This window comes from Chiloscyllium plagiosum, unplaced genomic scaffold (assembly GCF_037043375.1).
Source record: "Chiloscyllium plagiosum isolate Xiang-an unplaced genomic scaffold, Cpla_swu_hap1 HiC_scaffold_33, whole genome shotgun sequence".
Classification (NCBI taxonomy): domain Eukaryota; kingdom Metazoa; phylum Chordata; class Chondrichthyes; order Orectolobiformes; family Hemiscylliidae; genus Chiloscyllium; species Chiloscyllium plagiosum.
This window is the reverse complement of record NW_028270171.1, coordinates 1,053,783-1,077,107: the sequence shown is the minus strand read 5'-3', so window position 1 is coordinate 1,077,107 and position 23,325 is coordinate 1,053,783. Positions and strand designations below refer to the sequence as shown.

Below are 23,325 nucleotides of genomic sequence, written 5' to 3'. Positions count from 1 at the left end.
TAATTTGTCACCTGCATTTTACAGTGAATAATACAGCAAAAGGACAGTGAAAAGCTTCAACATTTGCTACAATCCGGCATAGTTTAAGAATAAAAAGGATAAAGATATGACTGGAAGGGTCCTGAGCCAGCTCAATGATACCTGTGCCACCTTCTTCCCACCACTGCTGTCTGCTCCAGATCCACCAATGTAGGAGTTGCCACTCTTTAGGCGCCATCACCTCGCTGCTGGACCAACCTCACCAATGCTGCAATGAATGCTAAGTCCCATGCTGAATGCACACGTCTTGCAACCAGAACTCTGACTCCACTGCCACTTGGATGACACCAGGAGTTCCAGCTCCGGGCACACTATGCTGCTGCTGCTGCCTCACTAATGCCAGGAGTCCCTGCTCTATGCCTATCTCAGCCAGGAGTCTCCAGCTCCTCTGCTTGACCAGGCTGTTGTCGCTATCTTGTCAAGAGGCCCACTCCAGCTGCCCTCCTCGAAGATGGCGAAGCCAGCAAAGTGACATATTGAAAAGTCTGCTGCTGCCACCGCCCCGGTTGCTGGAGAAGCTTTGCTGCCACGGCCACCACTAATCCCGATGTCAGGAGGACATTCCTGCGGTCGTTGCCACCACCACCTCCAGTTACTGTGAGGAGCTGTATCCACCATTACCTCTGAGCACCAGGAGGAGTTGCTATTCAGCACACAGCCTACTCTAACTGCCATGCTAATTTCACTGACTAACCTGCCACAAACAGCTCCAAAAGAAAAGAGAAATGATAGAAAGAGAGCCAAGTAAAAAGAAAGAAAAATAATCCAGAGCATTGTGGCCAATTCCGCCAATACCTCTCTCCATCATGTTCATCTTCACCAAGTCAGCCAGTAGGAAGCCCACTGAGGTGAGCTCTGCTGCCAGTGGGCTTGACTTTACTTTGTTCTGTTAAGTAATACAAGCTTCCAAGAGATTTTGTAATTTCACAATTCAGCATCTAATCTTAAATTGTTCATGAGCCCTTCTGTATTTCACAGGATAATAATGTGAAAACACTGTTCTAACTTCCAACTTTCTACCTATCTACCCACTTTGACATTTTAAGAATTCAGCTTCTTGAAAACAGCACATTTGTCCCATTCAGAATTTCTGCAGCAATACAATAGTGTTTTCAGTGGGCCCTTCATTTTACTGCATTTCACTTTAATGATGAAAGGGGAATGGAATTCACATCAATTACAACCAAATCATTGCACTATCAAATGCTGTAAGAATTATATCGTCTGAGAGAAACACAAAAGGAAGAATTGAGAGAGAAATGTGGAACAGTCTCAGCACTACTTGTGCTTAACACTATCTTTTAGTTTATTTATTTTGCTATTTCTGTAACTAAAGCATTCTGTACCTAGATATGTTTTACCGAAGATAGTACTGTGTATAGTGACATTGTACGCTTTTCACTATACTCTCGTACCCTGTACTAAAGTGACAATAAACTTAAATCTATCATCGTGGAAAAATCAATCTGGCAAAGGTAGACTGGAGGCAGGTTTGTGGAATCCAATCAAGATAATATCCTCAAATAATATATCATGAAAATCAATCAGGGCAGAGATTACAAGATACAACGTCTGTCAGCTCAGCTTCTCTTATAAGGCAGAATTAGGTAGTTTGGTCCAAATCTGCTCTGCCAGTCAATCATGGCTAATGTTTCTTAATCCTATTCTCCTGCCTTCTCCCTGTATTGCTCGATTTCCTTACTAATCAAGAATCTCTCTTTATTTAACCCCCTCACTGTTCAAGGCCCAAACATTCCTATCAGGTGAAGTAGCAATTTATTTGCAATGTCTTCAGTTCAGCTTGCTGTATTCACCACTCAATGCAGTCATCTGTATATTGGGGAGGTAGAACAGATTGCAAGACCAGATCTGGAACACTTTGGTTTACTGCTCAAACATGATCCTAAACTTTCAGTTGCCCATCATTTAATTCCCGAAGACACTCCATTTTGACCTGGCTTTGTTTCCCTATACTATACCATTCAAGGTTTGAGAGAAGATTTGTAGCTCAGGTGCTCGTTGCTGTGGTTCTGTTCGCCGAGCTGGAAGTTTTTGTTGCAAACGTTTCGTCCCCTGTCTAGGTGACATCCTCAGTGCTTGGCAGCCTCCTGTGAAGCACTTCTGTGGTGTTTCCTCCGGCATTTATAGTGGCCTGTCCCTGCCGCTTCCGGTTGTCAGTTTCAGTTGTCCGCTGTAGTTGCGGATCGTTAGGACAAACAGGAAGACAGCTAACAATCCGCATCCACGAACATCAACTAGCCACGAAACGACACGACCAGCTATCCCTAGTAGCCACACACGTAGACGACAAGCAACATGAATTTGACTGGGACAACACTACCATTATAGGGCAAGCGAAACAAAGAACAGCCAGGGAATTCCTAGAAGCTTGGCACTCATCCACAAACTCCATCAACAAACAATCGACCTGGACCCAATATACCGGCCACTACAGCGGACAGCTGAAACTGACAACCGGAAGCGGCAGGGACAGGGTTTGGAGGCTGATAGACCAGGAATGGAACAAGATCTCTCCAGGTCAGATCTCAGGTGCTGCCTCCAGACAACTTTCCCAGTGTGAGCAGCCACAGGTACTGGCAATCTGCACCATGGAAAGGACCAGTGTCAGACAATTCAATTAATTGGGGCTCCAAAGTCATTCTCTCTCTCCACTATAAACTTTTCTAAGTTGCAAAATCCCAATCTGTCCTTCAGGAATCGAACTCCCTCTGGAGATAATTACTACACTCCATAGAAGGTTATGGATGGCAGAATTAATTGGCAAGATTGGGGTTGCAGTGCTTATTGGTGTCTAGAATTGTCACTGGAAGGACAACCTTTCATCTCAAGGTCCCTTCATAGCACTTTGCCATAATTTTCACAACTGAACAGAGGCCTGTGTGTGCACTTCCATTTTGCACTATCCCACTAAATCTTTCTCTTTCCCAGCAGTGCTCGTCTCTCAGTAGGGCTGTCATTTGGGCCAAATGCTTCCCTGGATGATCCACTGTTCTTAAAATGGACTGCAAAAGGTGCAGGTGATTAATCAGGAAGATGTCTAAAAAAAAACCCACCAATCTGGCAGGTACATGCTGAGGCTATAAATGGGCTTGGGACCTGCAAACATTCCTGACATTGGAGATTATGACATTACAGGAAAACGCAGCCAAAAGTGTGCAAATGGGTCAAACAAATTAAGACTTGGCAGCAAGATGGCAGATAGAGTATAATAAAGGGAAAATGAGGTAATTAGTTTCAACAATGTAAAAGATAGGAAATAGGAAGAGTAGACCATTCAGTCACTGAGCCTGCGCAGTCATTAACTAAATTTCCTGGCTGATCTGATTGAGACCATAACTCAAATTTTCCCACCTGTACTCCTTAGGATCATATAGCACAGCCTAACGCATTTGCACTGACAAAATCTACCCTTCTTTGTAGCACTCAGCCCATAGCCTTGAATGTTATGACATCAAGTACTCATCCAAGTACTTTTAAAATGTTGAGATTTCCTGCTTCAATTACACTCAGGCAATACATTCCAGATTTCCACTACTCTCTGGGTGAAGATCAAAAAGTGTGTTGGAACATTGTATGCTATTAAAGGAGCTGTATAAATACACATTGTGGCACAAATCCTCAATTACTCAGGGAACAGATGCCATATTTGGATTTTGGTATTAGAGACTATGAATACCCTGCGAAGTTAATGGACGTTTGTTTCAGTAAAAGTTTTGTATTGTGCAGTACAGAGGTGGAGGGATAGATTATAGGACATATGCTTTATATGCACAATGAGATTGTCCAGTGAATCACAGTATCCTGGAAGGTTAAACAAAAACTCCTCAATACTGTTACACTAATTTGTATACTCAAAATGTTCTTAACTCGAATGCCAGACCTGCTCCCACTAGTGTGCCACCCTGGTACTACAGGTGGTTCTGCTATAACTTGCGTTTTCTTAATGTGAGTTCGCTGTAACGTGGTTGAAGAATTAGGGACATGTTTTCAAAGCGCAAATTTTTGAAACGTGTTGGCTGTAACATGATTACATCACCAATACTTCAAGTGCTGTTTCTAAAGTGCAATTTTTCTATAATGCGGGCTTGCATACGAACGCGATCACTGCATAATAGAAAAACTGCCTGTTTATAACCTAAAAATACTCTTTCAATAGCAGATACTTTAAAACAGAATCTAATCTAATGTTATACTTCTGAAGGCTCTTCACAATGGGCACAGAATGAAGTTTTCAAACATCTGCTTTTGCTCTTTGTTGAAACCCAAGCTACAAATGGGTGGCCCTTAAACAAATGATGTTGTGATCAGCAGTTTTAGCACATCTGAGTGTGTTCTGATACAAGGTACGTGTAGCTGGTGCCTAACCGAATAGCAGCGAAGGGCATTGTGAAGAAATTATTTTTACAGGCAGTCCTTCTTTAGCATCTCATTCTGAACAGCTGCTAACCCAGACTAACACCACCTGTTGCAGATCTTAATTGGAGCACAGTCAAAGTGCAGCCTGGAAAGTGCAAGCTGACAACAAGCAAAGTCACTCAACAGCGCTGGGACCGCGTGCTGACAGCTGCCGGCTGGTATCATTTGCGTTCTTTAATCAATTAAAAACAAACTTCAATTTGTTACAAACTTGCAAAATATTCTCGATTAAAAGACCAACGAACACAAAAATATTATTTTCAATCGTAATAATACAAAATTAAGCACCGTCTTTATGTAGTAAATAAAGAAGTTATAGTTAGAGCACCATGCAATCCAGAAACCTTTTTTTACCCATGGTCACCAGAAACTTTTTGTCTGCTGTGGTTCAATTGATAGCGCACGTGTCTCGGAATCACAAGGTTGTATGTTTTAGTCTTAATCTTACTCCAAGATTTGAATACAAAAAAGGCTAACATTCCAGCACAGTCGTGAAGGAGCACTGCTTTGTTGGAGTCCTGTCTTTCAGGTGAAACTTCAGTCTGGAGGTGCCAGGTGGATATAAAAGATCACGTGGCACCATTGTTGGATGCATCCATCATTCTGCCTTTCTAAACCAGAGAGCCGGATATAAACACATGCTGCCATTCATTTTTAAACATAACAGCTTTCAAACAGTAGTATCAGACAATTTACTGGAACAGATGCAATATTTACAGGAATGATGAACTGAAAGCTTCCATCTATTAGGAAAGACCGAAGAGGTTGTTTCCTTTTCAGCTCTCGTATGTTGTTAGTTTAAATTGTCACTAATTATCCAGAACCAGTGGACACAACTGAAGGTGATTAGCAAAGAGACAGTGACATGAGGAAAACCCTTTAGAAAAATGCAGCAAGTGAGAGTATCTGGAATGCACTAGTGTGGTTGATGCAGATTCAACTGTGGCTCTGAAGAGAGAATTAGACAATTATTTGAAAGGTTTTGGAGGCTGCTTCTTCATCACGTGGTTGTGGAGTACAAGATCATAAGTCAGTATTTATAGCAAAAAAAGTTTACTGTGTGATGTACCTGAAATTATATATTGAAAAAGACCTGCATTGTTTGTTAAGTCTCTCATCTTTTAGAATGAACATGTTGGTTTCAGTTCTTTCATGTGTAAATCGCAGAACATTTAAAAGTTACATTCTCAAGTGAACTTTAACTATTGATGTCATGTCGGCCTCTCACGGACTTGTACCCTTTCACACACACACACACACACACACACACTCTCTCACAGACAGACAGACACTCATAACCCTCACCCCACACACATGAGGGGTGAATTTGTAATTGCAGAATTACAGTTTACTTTGCTCAAAAACTGCATGAATCCATGTAAGATTCTGTAAATCCAATTTTTAGATTAGAATCAGTCTGACCATTGTCTGTAAGATTTACAGAATCTTACATGGATTCATGCAGTTTTTGAGCAAAGTAAACTGTAATTCTGCAATTACAAATTCACCCCTCGAACGTGTGTGTGGGGTGAGGGTTATGAGTGTCTGTCTGTGAGAGAGTGTGTGTATCTGTGTGTGTTAAAGGGTACAAGTCCGTGAGAGGCCGACATGACACCAATAGTTAAAGTTCACTTGAGAATGTAACTTTTAAATGTTCTGCGATTTACACATGAAAGAACTGAAACCAACATGTTCATTCCAAAAGATGAGACTTAAACAATCCAGGTCCTTTTCAGTTACATCACACTAAACTTTTACTATAAATTCTGTGTCTTATGATCTTATTCTCCACAACCACCTGAAGGAGCAGCGCTCCGAAAACTAGTGCTTCCAAATAAACCTGTTGGACTATAACCTGGTGTTGTGTGATTTTTAACTTTGTACACCCCAGTCCAACACCGGCATCTCCAAATCCTGAAAAGGAAAAGATTTGGAAGGTTTCAGGGAAAAGTGATGGATAGTCAACTAGGAAAACTGCTTTTCCTGAGCAGGTTAATGGGCTTCCTTGTTATTGGTCACTGGGTGGTTGACCATGGTGCCACCAATTTCCCTTTTCATTCTTACGAAGAAAATGTTAGATGACATGGCCAGTAGCTGTCACACCTCTGAAGGGGAAGTGGAGTCGGTCTTTCTCTCTAAAAAACCTAAAGCCTGAATAAAGCCAGTTTATTCATTAAAAGCAACTAGTTAAAGCAGAGTCTTAATTTGCAAACGGGGGTTGCTCAGACCCTCTTTCAAGGAATACCTGAAGAAGAGAGATGCTAAGTCCAGGAAACTAAAGATCACTTCAGTGAACCCAATAGTTCTGTGGACAGAAGCCATCTTCTCAGTTTGGCCTGACACCAATAAAATCAATGTTAGTCTGTCTCTGTGTGCACGTGTGTATAGAAGATTTAAAAGAGGCTTAGAGCTTTAACTAGTAGCATTATATGTCATAGTACATTTTTAAATCTGTAGCTAGAATCTATTTGTTTATAAAAAAAATAGTAATTCTTGTTAAGTACAAAAGCCTGGTCTGTGTTTTCTGTTCACCTGGATCTAAGCAGACATTTAAACTGAAGAATATGTGCCTACTTTGATAAAATCTTTACCTTTCGATATGACTCCAGGAATTGGGGGGTTGGGGGCACAGGTGAGCTTGATTTTCAGTGTTCTCAGTGAGGCATTTCACACACAGATCACTGATTAATCCATTTTCTTTTTAAGACTTGAGTGGTGCTGGAAAAGCACAGCAGTTCAGGCAGCATCCGAGGAGCAGGAAAACCGATGTTTCGGGCAAAAGCCCTTCATCAGGAATGAAGGGCTTTTGCCTGAAACATCGATTTTCTTGCTCCTCGGATGCTGCCTGAACTGCTGTGCTTTTCCAGCACCACTCTAATCCAGAATCTGGTTTCCAGCATCTGCAGTCATTGTTTTTACCCCTTTTAAAAAGAAAATGCCTTTACGTAATAAGTTTATAGTCCAACAGGTTTAATTGGAAACATTAGCTTTCAGAGTGTTGTTCCTTCATCAGGTGGTTATGGAGAACACAATTGTAAGGCACAATCCTCCACAGCCACCTGATGAAGGAGCGACGCTCCGAAAGCTAGTGTGCTTCCAATTAAACCTGTTGGACTATAACCTGGTGTTGTGTGATTTTTAACTTTGTACACCCCAGTCCAACACCGGCATCTCCAAATCATCAAATTTATTTAACAAGAGCAGGTTATTGCATAACAAAATTGATAGAAATTACTTTGTCACATTAGACATAATTACAAGACTATCAGGTGCCACAGATAACATGTCTGTCTCCATTGAACCTTAGAAGAATGAGGGAGGATCTTATAGAAACATAAAATTACGAAGGGAAATACAGAAGGTAGAAGTAGAGAGAATGTTTCCGCTGGTGGGTGAAAATAGTACAAGAGGGCATAACCTCAAAATTAGGCAGAACAGATTTAGGCCTGAATTGAGAAGGAACTTCTTCATCCAGAGGGTTGTAAACCTTTGGAATTCCCTGCCCAATGTAGTAGTTGAGGCTTCCTCATTGAATGTTTTTAAAGCAAAGATAGATAATTTTTTGAACAGTAAAGGAATTAAGGGTTATGTGAGAGGGTGCATTATTGGAGCTGAGGCCACAAAATGATCAGCCATGATCTTATTGAATGGAAGAGCAGGCTAGAAGGGGGAGACGGCCTACTCCTGATCCTAGTGCTTTTGTGTGCAATTCCCCAAGATTCTACCCATAGACTAAATGGAGCTTAATGCAATTTCAACATCAAATCTTCCAAAGCCATGTTAACATAAGATTTCAAGTTTTTTAAAAAACCCATAATTAAAATTTATAAAAGTTAATGGTTTTATCCATTTCTACGGTAATCACTGCCTGACCTTCCACACACTGTCTGCACAAGTCTGTGACTTCAAAAATTCAGACAGTCTGGAGGTTTCACACATCTTCCAGAATGCATAGTCTTCCAACTTAGAAGATTGGTAGTTCTTTGGATTGTGGATTGTAGCCTCAATTCTGATCTTGACTGTATTGATCTGCAAATCATCACCATTATGACATTGTTCACTGGGTTCACCCCCAAGTGTTGAATGACTGATTTGATTTATTATTCAGACAACACCAGGTTATAATCCAACAGGTTTATTCAAAAGTACAAGCTTTCAGAGCACTGCGCCTTTGTCAAGTGGGGCAGGATCATAGGAGACAGAATTTGTAGTAAAAGATCAAAGTGTCATACAACTGACGTGATGTGTTGGACAAACCTAGATTGCTGTTAAGTCTTTAATCACTTAGAATGGGGATATAAGTTTCAATTGATTAATATGCAAATCCCAGAACTTTTTTCAAGTCATCTATGGACAACATATGATCATTGCTCGTCAATCGAATCTTGGGATATCTGTCCCATTGCTATTGGGGTCTCTTATCTACACCTGCTGCCCTATGCCCAAGTGCGGTAGCCATCATGCAAATGAAACATGTTGTTGTTAGCAGCCTGCTGACTGGTTAAGACTTTTTTTTTTATTTTGGCAAACATTTTTATATAGTCCCATGGTCTCAGCTATAGTACCTCCTTGATCGGATAGGGAATAGACTCTCCAGTTTTCATATCTTGAGCAATTCTGATGGCAATAAACCAAACTGGAATGGGGATGGCTGGGTAATTTAAACAATATTGTAAAAAAGTCAGCATTTTCCTTCAAAAGAGACTTGTCTGTCTGGACCCCACATTCGGCTTCCTCATTATGCTGTATGTATCTCAGCGAGCTGGTTACATGTCCAAATCTAAAGTGGCTGCAAACTGGCAGAAATATTTTTGGGCAAACTGCGGTCCAATTTCTGACACAACCATGTCAGGGATCCCATATATAGGGAAAATTTCAGGCAAGATCCTGACAACTGCTTCTATAGTGGTGGAGGATAACATGTTTTTAGCCTACATCTACCGTGAAAAATAGTCAACAGCAATAATCAAAACCATCCATTGAACAAACAGATCAATTCTCATTTGCTTCAGTGGTTTGGTGGTGAAACATAGCATCTCTCTCTGCTAAGTCTGTCGATAGTCCAAATTGCACCAGTGATGAGAGCAATTTCCTTTGAGATCCCTGACCAATATACTGACACCCGCGTCTAGGCTTTGTATTTGGTAATGCCCACGTGTGCTTGTCTCGGATACCGACCAACAACGAAGTTGGTAATATCAGCCTTTCATTAAACACCAGCAAATCATCAACAATTGTGAAATGTTATCAATGCTAAAAGTAATTCTTCATGACCAGCAGACGAGGCTTTGATCTGGTCAGCCTTGAACACAATGTCGCTAAATGACAGCACATTCTCTGCTCTTTTGTTACAGTTTTATTTGATTGAGCCAGTTTTAGATTCCTTGCCAGTGGTTCGATGAGGCCTGAGTAAATAATTCAATCACTTCAAGAATTGCTCAGTCATTCTATGACAGTTGATAGTCACTCTGAACAGTGTGTCTGTCACAGTTTATAGCTTCCTCTGCAGATATTTGGTCTCGTAGGCACACCTCACATGAACATACAAACTAGGAACAGAAGTCCCATCAGGCTCCTCCATCATTCTAGAAGGAGAATCATAGCTGATCTAACTGCAAAACAAATCTATGTCCCCACCACCTTGATAAATAAAAGGGTGAAAAGTTAAGAATCCATCTATCTCTGCCTTAAAAATATTCAAGGATGCCATTCCTGAAAAAGTGGTGAAGGAATGGCATTTAAACGGGGACCCTAGCTCTAGATTCCACACAGGCATCAATCTCCACACCTACCCTGTCAAAATCCGCAGGACCTTGCATCTTTTAATAAAAAAAAGTTACCTCTGACTCTATACTCTGGTAGATTCAATTTTAGCCTGTCCAACCTTTCTTCATTCCCAGGGCTAGTTGTCTCTGATCTTCCTCCAGTATATTCACATCTTTCCCTAACTAAGGTGACTAATGCCATACACAGTAATCTAAATGCAGTCCATCAGTATCCTGTATAACTGAAGCATAACCTCCTTACTTGCTGAGTTCAACTCCCATGATAAATGGCAATATTCATTCAGTTTTCTTAATTTCTTGCTATACCTGCATATTAAATCTTATGATTCATGCACTAGGATATCCAGATGCCTCTGCACCTCAGAGCCCTCACCATTTAGATAATATACTGTTTTTTCACTTTTCCTGCCAAATTGAAGAATTTCATTTTCATGTATTACGCTCCATTTGCTATATTTTTGCCGACTCATAACCTATCTTTTCATAACCTCCATGCGTCTTCTTCACAACTTACTTTCCTAACTATCCTTGTATGATCAGCAGATTTGGCAACAATCCCATCATCCAAGTCATTTATATAAATAGAAAACAGTAGCGATTCAGCATGGATCCCTGCAGTACACTACTCATTACATCTTACAACTAAAAAAGACTTTAGCCACCATTTCCTCTTAGCCAGAGAAAATTTCATCCATGCCAAGATGCTATCCCTTACACCATAAGCTTTTATTTTCCACATCAAATAAGTACAGCATGCCCACCAGTTCCCCACCAAACAGCCTGTATTGCCTCAAAGAACTCTAACAGATTGGCCAACATGATTTCTCTTCTGCAAAGTCATGTTGATTCTGCCTGATTATCTCGAACTTATCCAAGTGCCCAGTTATAACTTTTTTCATAATAAGTTATGACATTATCCCTATGACTGTTATTAAGCTCTAATGGTCTGTCATTTTTTTGCTATTTCTCTCTTTCTTTAAAGATAAAGGAATAACATTTATTATCTTCCAATCTAATGGAACTATCTACAAATCAAGTTTTGGAAAATTAAAACCAATGCATTCACTATCTCACTAGCCATTTTCTTTTATCCTAGGATCTTAAGTCCATCTGGACCCATGTTTCTGTCAGCCTGCAGCCCCAACAATTTACTCCATATCATTTCCTAGATGATTGTGTGTTTTCCGACTTCCTCCCTTCTTTCCATTTCAACTGCTGGGATGTTACTTGTATTTTCTATCATGAAAGTGGAGTCACAGATAAATAGGGTGAAGGCAGCGTTTGGGATGCCTTCCTTAATTGGTCAGTGCATGAAGTGTAGGAGTTGGGAGGTCATGTTGCTGCTGTACAGCACACTGGTTAGGCCACGTTTGGAATACTGTGTGCAATTCTGGTCTCCCTCCTATTGGAAGAGTGTTGTGAAACTTGAAAGGGTTCAGAAAAAATTTACAAGGAAGTTGCCAGGGTTGGAGGGTTTGAGGTATAGGGAGACGCTGAATAGGCTGGGGCAGTTTTCCCTGGAGCGTCAGACACAGAGGGGTGATCTTATAGAAGCATATAAAATCATGACGTGCATAAATAGGGTAAATACATAAAGGTCTTTTCAATGGGTGAGGGGAGTTCAAAACAAGGGGGCATAGCTTTAGGACGAGAGGGGAAAAATTTAGAACAGACCTAAGGGGCAACGTTTTCCAGAGGGTAGTGCATGTATGGAATGAGCTGCCAAAGAAAGTGGAGGAGGTTGGTACAATTACAACATTTAATTGGATGCTATACTAATAGGAATGGTTTAGAACAATATGGGCCAAATGCTGGCAAATAGGACTAGATTAATTTAGAATATCAGGTCAGCATGGACAAATTGGACCGAAGGGCCTGTTTCCATGCTGTACATCCATATGACTCTAAGAGTGGGCCTCTTGTGGTATAGTGCACCTACCTCGGAGCCAAAAAATCCAGGTTAAAGTCTCGCCTGCTCCGGAGATTTGTCACAGCATAAGACGACTAATGCAAAATCTGTTCAATTAATCTGCCATTTCTATAATCAATTGTCCAGTCTCACTTTTTGTGGGACCACTGCTCACCTTATTAACTAAATACTTTTAGACCCTCCTTCTAAAAAAAAAAATTGGCCAGCTTTCACTTCTACTGGAATTTTCTATCCTCTTTTTGGTCAGTTTTGTTGATTTTATATTCTATCCAGTCTTCTGACCTACTACCATAGGAGAATTATGTACTTTGTTTAAAAAAGGAAGATTGTTACTATCTTTAAAGTTTCTAATTTACCAAAAAAGTGGGTCCATTTCTTGGAATTTTTATTACTCTTTGAAATGTAGCTGTGCTTTGTATTGTGAAATATCACCTTGAATACCTGCCACTGCATCTCTATTAACCTATCCTTTTATCTAAATTTGCCAATTCACTTTAGCCAGCTTTGTTTTCATACACTCATTTCTCTATAATGGATTAGATTCCCTACAGTATGGAAACAGGCACGTCGCCCCAACAAATCCACACCGACCCTCTGAAGAGTAACCCACCCTATATTTACCTCGACTAATGCACCTAACACTATGGGCAATTCACCTGAACAGCACATCTTTGGATTGTGGGAGGAAACCGGAGCACCCGGAGGAAACCCACACAGACACAGGGAGTGTGTCTGGGTGGAGTTTGCACAGTCACCGGAGGCAGGAATCGAACTCCGGCCCCTGGTGCTGTGAGGCAGTAGTGCTAACCACTGAGCCATCGTGCCGCCCATCTAAGTTTTGTTTTGTAGTATCATCTTTGTTACGCTCTTATTTCTCTCAAAACGTAAAAATCACTCATTTTGACATATGGCTACCACATATTAGTCATATCTTGTTGCATAGGAATAGAGGTAGGCCATTCAGCACCATCAGTCTGTTCTGCCATTTAATGAGACCATTGCTGATTTGTGGTCTAACCTTTGGCTCATATCGCTCAATACCTTCGCTTAACAGAAAAGGTGATCCATTTCTAATTTAAAACTAGTACTTGATCCACCATCCACTGCCATTTATGAAAGAGTCCCAAACCGCCAGCACAGTTTGGGTGTAGACATCCTTCCTAATAGGGTCTCCTATATGGTCTGGCCTTTGACGCCCAGACTATGCCCCTAGTCCCAGAATCTCCAAACAGTGGAAACAGTTTATCTTTATCTAACCTGTCTTTTCCTGTTAATATCTTGAAGACTTTGATCAGATCACCTCATAACCTTCTAAATTCTGGAGAAAACAAGTTTAATTTCCATAATCTGTCTTCATAACTTAATCCTGAAGTCCAGATAGCAAATGAATCTCTTGAAATGTAGGAGCATTCTTAAGAGGGAGATTAGGAAGGCAAAGAGAGAATGAAATAGCCTTGGCAGATAAAGTCAAGGATAACCTAAAAGGAGATTCTACAAAGTACAAGAAAGCAACTAGAGAGAGACGGGCCCTTAAACTCAAGAGGTCATGGTTGTGTTGAACCTCAAAAAATGGGAGAGACATTAAATGAATATTTTACATAAGCTTTTACTGTGGAGAAAGAAATGGAGGCTAAAGAATTTAGGAATAAATATTGAGGTTCACATTGCAGGAGTAGTAGTGGGGAGGTCTTAGAAAAAATAAAAAGGACCTGATCTAGTGTATCCCAGGATTTTGTGGGAAGTTAGGGAGGAAATTGAGAGACCTTTTGCAGAAATATTTGTATCATCTATAACTATGGGTGAGGTGCCAGAGGACTGGAGTGGCTAACGTTCTGCCTTTGTTTAAGGAAGGAGGTAAAGAGAAGCCTGGGAACTATAGACCTGAGAGTCCGAATTTGGTGGTAGGAAGTTGGTGGAACCGAATCAGAAAGATAGGATTTATAGGCATTTGGAGAGGCAAGCAATGATTGAGGATAGTCAGCATGGTTGTGTGTGAGGGAACTTGTGTTTCACAAACTCGATTGTGTTTTTTGAGGAAGTAACCAAGAAGATTGATGAAGGCAGAGCGATAGACATGGTTTACTTGGCAAAGTTTCACATGGCAGATTAATTAGTAAAATTAGATCTCGTGGGATTCAGAGTGAGTTTGCCAATTGGATACTGTATAAAATTGGCTTAATGGCAAGAGACAGTGGTGGTGAAGGGTTGTTTCTTTGACTGGAAGCTTGTGACCAGTGGTGTTCCACACCCTTGGTACTGGGTCTACTTTTATTTGTCATTTGTATAAATGATTTAGATAAGAATATAGAAGGCATAGTCAGTAAATTTGTAGATGACCCCAAAATTGGTGGTATAGTGGACAATGAAGAACAGTATCAAAGATTACAAAAAAAGATCAAATGGGTCAACGGACAGTGGAATAGCAGACAGGAGGTTAATTTGGATAAATGCGAGTTATTGCATTTTGATAAAACAAACAAGGGCAGGATTTATACAATTAAAAATAGGGCCTTGGATAGTGTTGTAGATCAGAGACACTTAAGGGTTCAGGTACATAATTCTTTGAAGTTTGTGTCACAGATAGACAGGGTGGTTAAGGCGGTGTTTAGCATGCTTGCATTAATTGCCGAGTCCTTTGACCATAGGGCTTGGGGTGTCATATTGAAGTTGTACAGGATGTTGGTGAGGTCTCTGCTGGAATAATGCGTCCAGTTCTGGTCACCCTGTTATAGGAAGGATATTATTAATTAGGAGAAGGTTCAGAAAAGATTTACTAGGATGTTGCAAGAATGGAGGTTTTGAGTTATAAGGAGAGGTTGAATAGACTGGGATACTTTCCACTGGAGCTTAGGAATTTGATGGGTGACCTTATCGAGGTTTATAAAATCATAAGGGGTATAAATAAGGTGAATGGCAGTTGTCTTTTCCCTAGGATGAGGGATTTCAAAACTGGGGGGGGGGGCATAGTTTTAAAAGATGAGGAGAAAGATTTTTAAAAAGACATGGGGGCAACTTTATTTTTAAACAGAGTGGTTCATGAGTGGAAGTGATGGATACAGGTACAGTTACAATGTTTAAATGACATTTAGATAAGTACATGAATAAAAAACATTTGAAGGGATATGGGCCAAGTGCAGGCAGGTGGGACTAGTTTAATGCGGAAACAGGTCAGCACGGACTGGCTGGACAGAAGAGCTTGTTTTTCCACGCTGTATGACTCTGACATTCTTATAAACCTACAAGGCCAATATATCCTTCCTAAATTGTGGTACTCTGATTGCTCTAGTACTTCAAGTAGGGTTTTAACCATGGTTTTGTTTATTTGAAGCATAACTTCTGCATCCTTATATCCAGATGTTTGGAGTTTAAAGGTCAGCAATCAATTAGCCTTCTTCATTATTTTCTGCATCACGCATCTTAAAAATATATGCACCCAAACGCCCAAATCTCTTTGGGCAGCCATTATATTAAACTTCATATCATCTCGAAAGTACCCTGATCTTTCCTTTTTCAGTCCAAGATGAATAACCTCACATTTGTCTACATTGAGCTCCATCTGCCACAGTTTTACCTATTTAACTAGACCGAGTATTCCTTTGTCTACAACACCACCTAACTGTTTGTCATCAGCAAACCTGGAGATATGACTTTCTATGCCATTGTCCAAGTTATTAATAACTAGTGAATAATTAAGGCTGTAATAGATTCATGTGTGACATCACTGGTCACATCCCACCAATTTGAGTACCTACCCATTATCCCTACTTTCTGTAGTCTGCCATTCAATGAATTTCCCAGTCACGTCAGCAGTTTACCCTCAGCTCCATAGGCTTCTATCTTAGTTAATAGTCTCTTCTGAGACTTTATCAAATGCCTTGTGAAAGTCCTTATAAACATTCATAGACATACATTTATTATCTCTCCCATCTCCTGTGGTTCAACACAAAGACCACCTCTTTGATCTTTAAAGATCCTACGACTGTAGTCAACACTTCAAAAAAGTTTAATGAGGTTTGTCAGGCATGACCTACCCATCATTAATCCATGCTAGTTCTCAGTGAACATTTAACTGAAAATTTTGTGGTGCTCAGTTACACATCTTCAGTTATAAAACTTCAACATTTTCCCCACCACAGATGTTAGGCTAACTGGTGTTTAATTCTCTGGCTTTCCTCTTTCACCCTTAAAAAGCAAACTATGATTTTCAAATCCAGACGGACAACTCTGGTCTGTAGGGAACTCTGAAAGTTTGATGCTGTATTCAGAGTTGGGTTTGTCCAATCCAATGAATGACTCAGCATCCCCTCAAGAAGAAGAACCTATCCTAATGCACCTCCAGTTGTCTTATTTGTTTGAAAAGACTGATGGCAAAACTCACTTTGTTGCTTAAGGGGGAAGCTTCCTGATTATAAATGATATAGCATCCTCCTCAGTTTGACACTTTATACTGTAGTGTTGCGTGTAATATACCTGCAATGTTGAAAATGATTCTATAGGTTGTGTCTTTTGCTCCTCCAGCCATGGTATTTGATTTGATAAGAGAGAGACTCATGCTTGTATCAAGCTCAAAATTACCAAGCTGATCATTGAAATATGCTTTGTCAAATTTGAAATCAATTGGACCCCATTTTCCCCTTGGAATGCACTGGGTATATTTTCTAAAGGAAGAAATCCAACCACATCAAGCTTTTTCTTTATGAGTAAACAATTGGCTTTTCACTGGGTAGCATTCTTTTGTCATAGCTGGGCACTTGTAAAGCTTTGTTGTTCTATAGCACTGACACTAATTCTTAGCATGCTGGATGCAATAGTGTGTTGCTTTGGTCAGCGTCAGACTTAAGTGTTGAATTTTGAAGCAATTCTGTATTTCAAGAACTTTTCTCCAAAATGACTAATTCCGTGTTAGATCTGGCCTATCTTCTGACATTGAATCCTTTTGGAAGTATTATTTCACCTGCCATTATTTCTTAACCTGTTTATTTATTATGATGCTTTTAAAGCTTGTTGGGTTTTTTTCCATGAAATCAATGCTGCTGAAATTTTGTCTTGAAATTCTAACTGTGTAATAATAATGATGCAATTTTTTGTCTACACACTTTAAAGTTCTGTAATTGGAAAGTCAAACCAAGGTAGGACTTATACAGTAAATGGTAAGGTCTTGAGGAGTGTTGTATTCCTAGGTCTCTCTGTTCCACAAGTACAGATACATGGTTCTTCAAAAGTAATGTTACAGGTAGACAGGGTGAAGGCATTTAGCATGCTGGTCTTCATCAATTGAGGCATTCAGTATAAGAGTTGGGACATTATGTTACAGTTGTATAAAACATTGGTGAATACTCACTTAGAAGAAGTATTGTGTACAGTTTTGGCCACCCTGTATAGGAAAGACAGTTAAACTGGAAAGAGTGCAAAGAGGATTTACAAGGATGTTGCCAGGACTAGTTGGCCTGAATTACAGGGAGAGGTTTGCCAGGATAGGACTTTATTGCTTGGAACATAGGAGACTGAGAAGTGACTGAGCTGTTTAAAATCATGGCATAGAATGGATGAATGCATATAGTCTTTTTCCCAGGGATCGGGAAAACTAGAGGGCATAAGTTTAAGGGTGTGAGGGGAAGGATTTAAGAAGGACCTGAGGGGCAACTTCTTCAAGCAGACAGTAGCTCACATATAGAATGGGCTGCCAGAGAAAGTGGCTGAGGCAGGTACAATAGCAATGTTCAAAACTCATTTGGATAGGAGCATGGACGGGAAGAGTTTAAGAGGGATATGGACCAGATGTGAGCAATTGGAACTAGCTGACTGGGCACCATGGACCAGTTTGGTCTGAACAGTCTGTTTCTGTTCTCTACATTAAGCATTATGCGCCAAAGTCACCTATATGGCGTTAGGCTACAAATCAGTAATCTCATTGAATGATGGAACAGACTCAAGGGGCTGATGGCACTTTTCGTCTGGTGTACTTGCTGTATTCTCATGTTTTCCCACTCATGCACTGGGATACCATTATCCCTCTGCATTATAGAGCTTTGCAATCTCTCATCATGCAGAGATAGAGTCAGAGATGTACAGCATGGAAACAGACCCTTCAGTCCAACTTGTCCATACCAACCAGATATCCCAACCCAATCTAGTCCCACCTGCCAGCACCTGCCTCATAAGCCTCCAAACCCTTCCTATTCATATACCCATCCAGGTGCCTTTTAAATGTTGCATTTGTACCAGCCTCCGCCACATCCTCTGGCAGCTCATTCCACCCTCTGCATGAAAACGTTGCCCCGTAGGTCTCTTATATCTTTCCCCTCTCACCGTAAACCTATGCCCTCTAGTTCTGGACTCCCCCATCTGGGGAAAAGACCATGTCTATTTATCCTATCCATGCCCCTCATGATTTTATAAACCTCTAAGATCACCCCTCAGCCTCCGACGCTCCAGGGAAAACAGCCCTAGCCTATTCAACTCTCCCTACAGCTCAAATCCTCCAAACTTGGCAACATCCTTGTAAATTTTCTGAATCCTTTCAAGTTTCACATCTTTCCTATAAGTCTATTCTACTCTATACTCAATGCACATCCAATAAAGGCAAGCAAACCATTTTCATCATCCTTTCTACCTGCGACTCTACTTTCAAGGAACTATGAACCTGCAAGTCCAGCCCTGATTTGCCTTTCCAAAATGTAGCACCTTGCATTCTAAATTAAACTCCATCTGCCACCCCTTGGCCCATCTGATCAAGATCCCATTGTAATCTAAGGTAACCTTCTCTGCTGTCCACTATACCTCCAAATTTGATATCATCTGCAAACTTACTAACTATACCTCTTAAGTTCAGGTCCAAATCATTACCGGAAAAAAAGAAAACAGTGGACCCACCAATCCTAGTGGCACACTGCTGGTCACAGGCCTCCAGCCTGAAAAGCAACCCTCCACCAACTTCTACCTTTGAGCCAGTTCTGTATTCAAATGGCTAGTTCTCCCTTTATTCCATGTGATATAACCTTGCTAACCAGTCTACCCTGAGGAATCTTGTCAAATGCCTTACTGAAGTCCATATAGATCACATCTACTACTCTGCCCTCAATCATTGAGGCACAGTTTCCCAGGCACAAAGCCATGTTGACTATCCCTAAATCAGTCCTTGCCTTTCCAAAGGCATGTAAATCCTGTCCTTCAGAATCCCCTCCAACAACTTACCCATCACTGAAGCAAGGCTCACCAGTCTATAGATCCCTGACTTTTTCTTACAGCCTGTCTTAAATAATGGCACCACATTAGCCAATCTCCAGTCTTCAATCACCTCACCCATGGCTATCGGTGATACAAATATCTCAGCAAGGGGCGCAGCAATTTCTTCCTTAGCTTCCCACAATGTTCTGAGAAACACCTGATTAGGTCCCAGGGATCTACCCATCTTTATGCATTTGGAGATCTCCAGCACAGCCCTTTTGGTAATATGAACTCTTTTCAAGATATCAGTATTTACTTCCCAAAGCTCCAGTCCTTCCCTGGCAAATTAAAATTTCCGATTCTGAAAGAGCATCACTGGACCAGAAACGTTAACTATTTCTTTCCTGATCTACAGCCATTTTTGAATGTTATTTGTATCCTTTACACTGAAGGTAAAATGCCCACTCAATTCATCTTACATCTTAATGTTTTCCATTAACAATTCCCCAGACTCACTTTACACAGGCCAAAAATTCACTTAACTATTTTCCTTTTTAAAAATACCTATAAAACTGTAACACCAGGTTTTTCTCTCATACTCTAATTATCACATTTACTAATCTTTAAAAATCTAGGCACCTGAACACCCAAGTCTCTTTGCACAGCCATTATATTTAACTTCATTCCATCTAGAAAGTACTCTGATCTTTCCTTTTTCAGTCCAAGAGGGATAACCTCACACGTCTACATTGAACATCATACTGCTCATTTTCCAATAATTTCTGATAGAAGGGTTGTATGAATATTATTGGCTGTGATAGTGCCTACAGTCAAATAGTTTGTAATTCATTTACTAGCACACACTAAGATAATGCTTGAGAGAGGTAGTGGAGAAAAACCGTCATCCACTGAACTGCATCTTCCAAAGACAAGTGGAGAAAATGGAAGCAAATAAGAGCAGCTTGTGGATTGGCAATGAGTGACTCAATATTCCACATTGCTGTAGTAAGAGAATGCCCAGATTACAATTTAAATAATGAAGCATCACTATCTGAGGGATGAAACAACAGGGATAGTATGTCAAGAGACAAATCAGCATGGATATATTTGTTTAAATACCTATTATTTGGCATTTAACTGTGATTGTTCTTTAGTACAATGGCTTGTTAAAGACAAGGTGAAGCTGATGCAAAGACAATTCAACAAATTAGTTGAGAAATCTGATCCATGCAGGGCAGAGAGAAGGACGGGTATTTAGAATCAGAGCACAGATCATTTCCAACCAAGTATTTATTACATTTAGTTGCATTTGAATTCAAACAAAGAAAAATTAAAATAAACTTAAATTAGAGATCTTGAGCCAATTAAAGTTCTTGAAAGAATATTCACAAGGATTTTTTTGTTTTTAAAAGACCTGCTAATCGTTTATAAAACTAGTTGACCAATATCCACAAGCATAGATCTTAGATGAAGAGAACTATTTGCATAGCCATCGTGTCAGGAATACAACTTTGTACACTGTCTACACACACATTCTGACATTTGCAAAAGTACCGGGTAAGTTTTAATAAGTTTTTCTGTTGTTTGCGCTCGAAGGAGGAACATTCCCACCGCATTGGCGGCTCAGATTTCGCTTCGCCAGCTTTCCCCACCCCTCGCGGACCGGTATACAATAATACACTTTAAATATTTTAGTCATTTAAAATAAAACAGAAGTTACCTACAAATCGGAAATATTTGTGGAGTTACCAATCTCGGATGCCGGGCTGGTTTCCACAATCCTTTGTTTTTTTTAAAAAAAATCTGTTGTGAACAAACGCGTTTTGCTTCCTCTTCCTAAATGCAAGAATATGATGAGTTTTAAGTAAAGAGTCAAGTCTTTATTATTAAAATAATTAATAATCAAGATTTAAGGTTAAGAGAGTCTGGGATTTCTCTGAAATGCGGAAGTTCAGGCACAAAAATGTCAGAAATGAGAGCGATGCCCAGCCTGCCACATTTCTGCCTTTGTCACAGAAAAACAACAACCGGCAACCAGAAAAGTTTCAATTGACCCAAACTTACCTTTACTCAATGCAGAGGCAGTTCATCGGTAACCGGTTCAAGCTGACCGCTTTGGGGGGGGGGGGGGGGGGGGCTGTCTGCAGCTTTCATTCCAAGTTGGATTTTTGGAGATGGAGTATTTTGGAAACTAGACTGGTGACAGGTTCAGGAAAAATTTCAGGAATGAGCGGCTGGAATGAAATTAACGCGATGAGTCAGTCAGTGCAGGAGGAGGAGGAGGAGCTGCGTGCTTCATGGACACTGGTCAGAGGGAACTTAGGTTTGGAACTCCTTAACAACGCTAGTGGGGGGCGAAGGAGCTCATAACGGAAATCAATTATCCTAATGAGCATGAGAGAGTATCATGTCAATTTTGGAGAGATTTAAGATTGAATGGGAATAACACAAGCGCTGCACTCTGAATTTTACTTCTGAATGTGCGAATTTAGGCGTAGAGTTTTTCAGGTTGCTCTAAAATAATACCTGCATTTACATAACGCTTTTCAAAAACCTTTACAATTAAGTAACATTGAAGTGTAATCATTGGCTGTAATGGAGAGAATGGGCAAAAAAGAAAAATAAGTACGACTTCTGTCCTTGACGTTTCTATTGTGAATGGGGATCAAGTTCCAGGTCTGACAAGCACCGCCTATTTCAGCCTGGGGCGATTCAGGCTGATTGGTCATGGACTGCATTTGAAAATAAAATACTGTATTTTCAAATCAACCATCTCAGACATGTTATAGCATACCGCTGGAGCAAGTGGGATTTGAAAGCAGGCTTTCAGGGCCAGAAGTAAGGGCAACACTGCTGCACCACAAGAGCCTGCATCTATTGTTACCGACTTAATGTTCAACATTTGTAACTCCGTAAACAAGGGAATGATTTAGTGGCGAGCTACCAATGCAATGATCCCTTTTAATTCCTGGCTATTACCCCAAAAAAATCGCATGATTACGAGGCATGCGTACTGAACCTATGCTCCATGTGACTGAAATCTGGATCCCACTCATTAACAAATTTTAAACAAAATTGACAGGGATTTTGGTCAAATCAGTGTTGAGTCGTCTGTCTAGGTCTGCTCAGTTTATCGAAAGGATTTAGAAGCACTGCTACCTCCAAGCGCCAGAGACCCGAGTTTGATTCCACCCTCGGACGAGTGTGTGTGGAATTTGCTCATTTGTCTCCCTATTTACTCCGGTTTCATTGCAAAGTCCAAACATGTGTAGGCTAAGTGGATTACCCGTGGTAAATGTTTGGATACGGTTTGGGTGGGACACTCTTCGGAGGTATGGTGTGGACTCGATGAGCCGAATGGCATATGACACAAGCAGTTAGGCCAATTTTCTTTTGAAGACAATCTGATGGAGGTTTTCAAAACGACGAAGGAGGGGGAGGAGGAGGAGGAGGAGGGGGAGGGGGGGGTTTGTACAAGGTAGATGTGGAGAAGTTGTTTTCACTTGTGGTAGATTTAAAAACTAGGATTTCACAAATGCAAGATAACTAGTAACAATCCTTTAGAAGAGGTGTCTTTATGCAGAGTGATTAAAATACCTGGGTTGTTGATGCCAAAGGGAAATGGTTGATACAAAAAGAATCTGAGAGAAATAGGAATGGAGGGATATGCTGAAAGATTGAGAAGAGACTCTTGTGAAACATAAAGAGTGCAGACTAGTTGACCTGAATGGCCTGTTTCTGTGCTAAATGCACGTTTACGTTAAAAAGAGTTTTAAAAATTTAAAAGAAAATCTGACAACCCAAAAAAGCCCCAGATAATCATATCCCCTGGGATGGGTCAGGCAGCAGACTAATCACTATGAATGAGTTGTAAAAGTCCTCCATCCTGTAAAAATGCTATAGAATTTTCTAGATGGTTACAGTATTGAAAGAAATTGGTAACTGAAAATATTTGTTGATCATTAA

The 23,325-nt window shown here is 40.4% G+C and overlaps 1 protein-coding gene across 4 annotated transcripts in view; it reads right to left on the bottom strand.

Annotated features, from left to right (window-relative positions):
• Window positions 1-21,489, bottom strand: part of LOC122542064 (transcriptional enhancer factor TEF-1-like) — an 87,773-nt gene extending 66,284 nt beyond the window's left edge. For 2 of the 4 annotated variants that reach the window (XM_087978149.1, XM_087978151.1), the window contains exon 1: window positions 21,424-21,489. The gene's annotated coding sequence lies outside the window, so the exon portion shown is untranslated. Of the gene's footprint in view, window positions 1-21,079; window positions 21,196-21,423 lie in introns of all 4 variants that reach the window. The other 2 variants (XM_043679353.2, XM_087978150.1) reach the window with 2 other exon arrangements.
• Window positions 21,490-23,325: the final 1,836 nt, after the last annotated feature.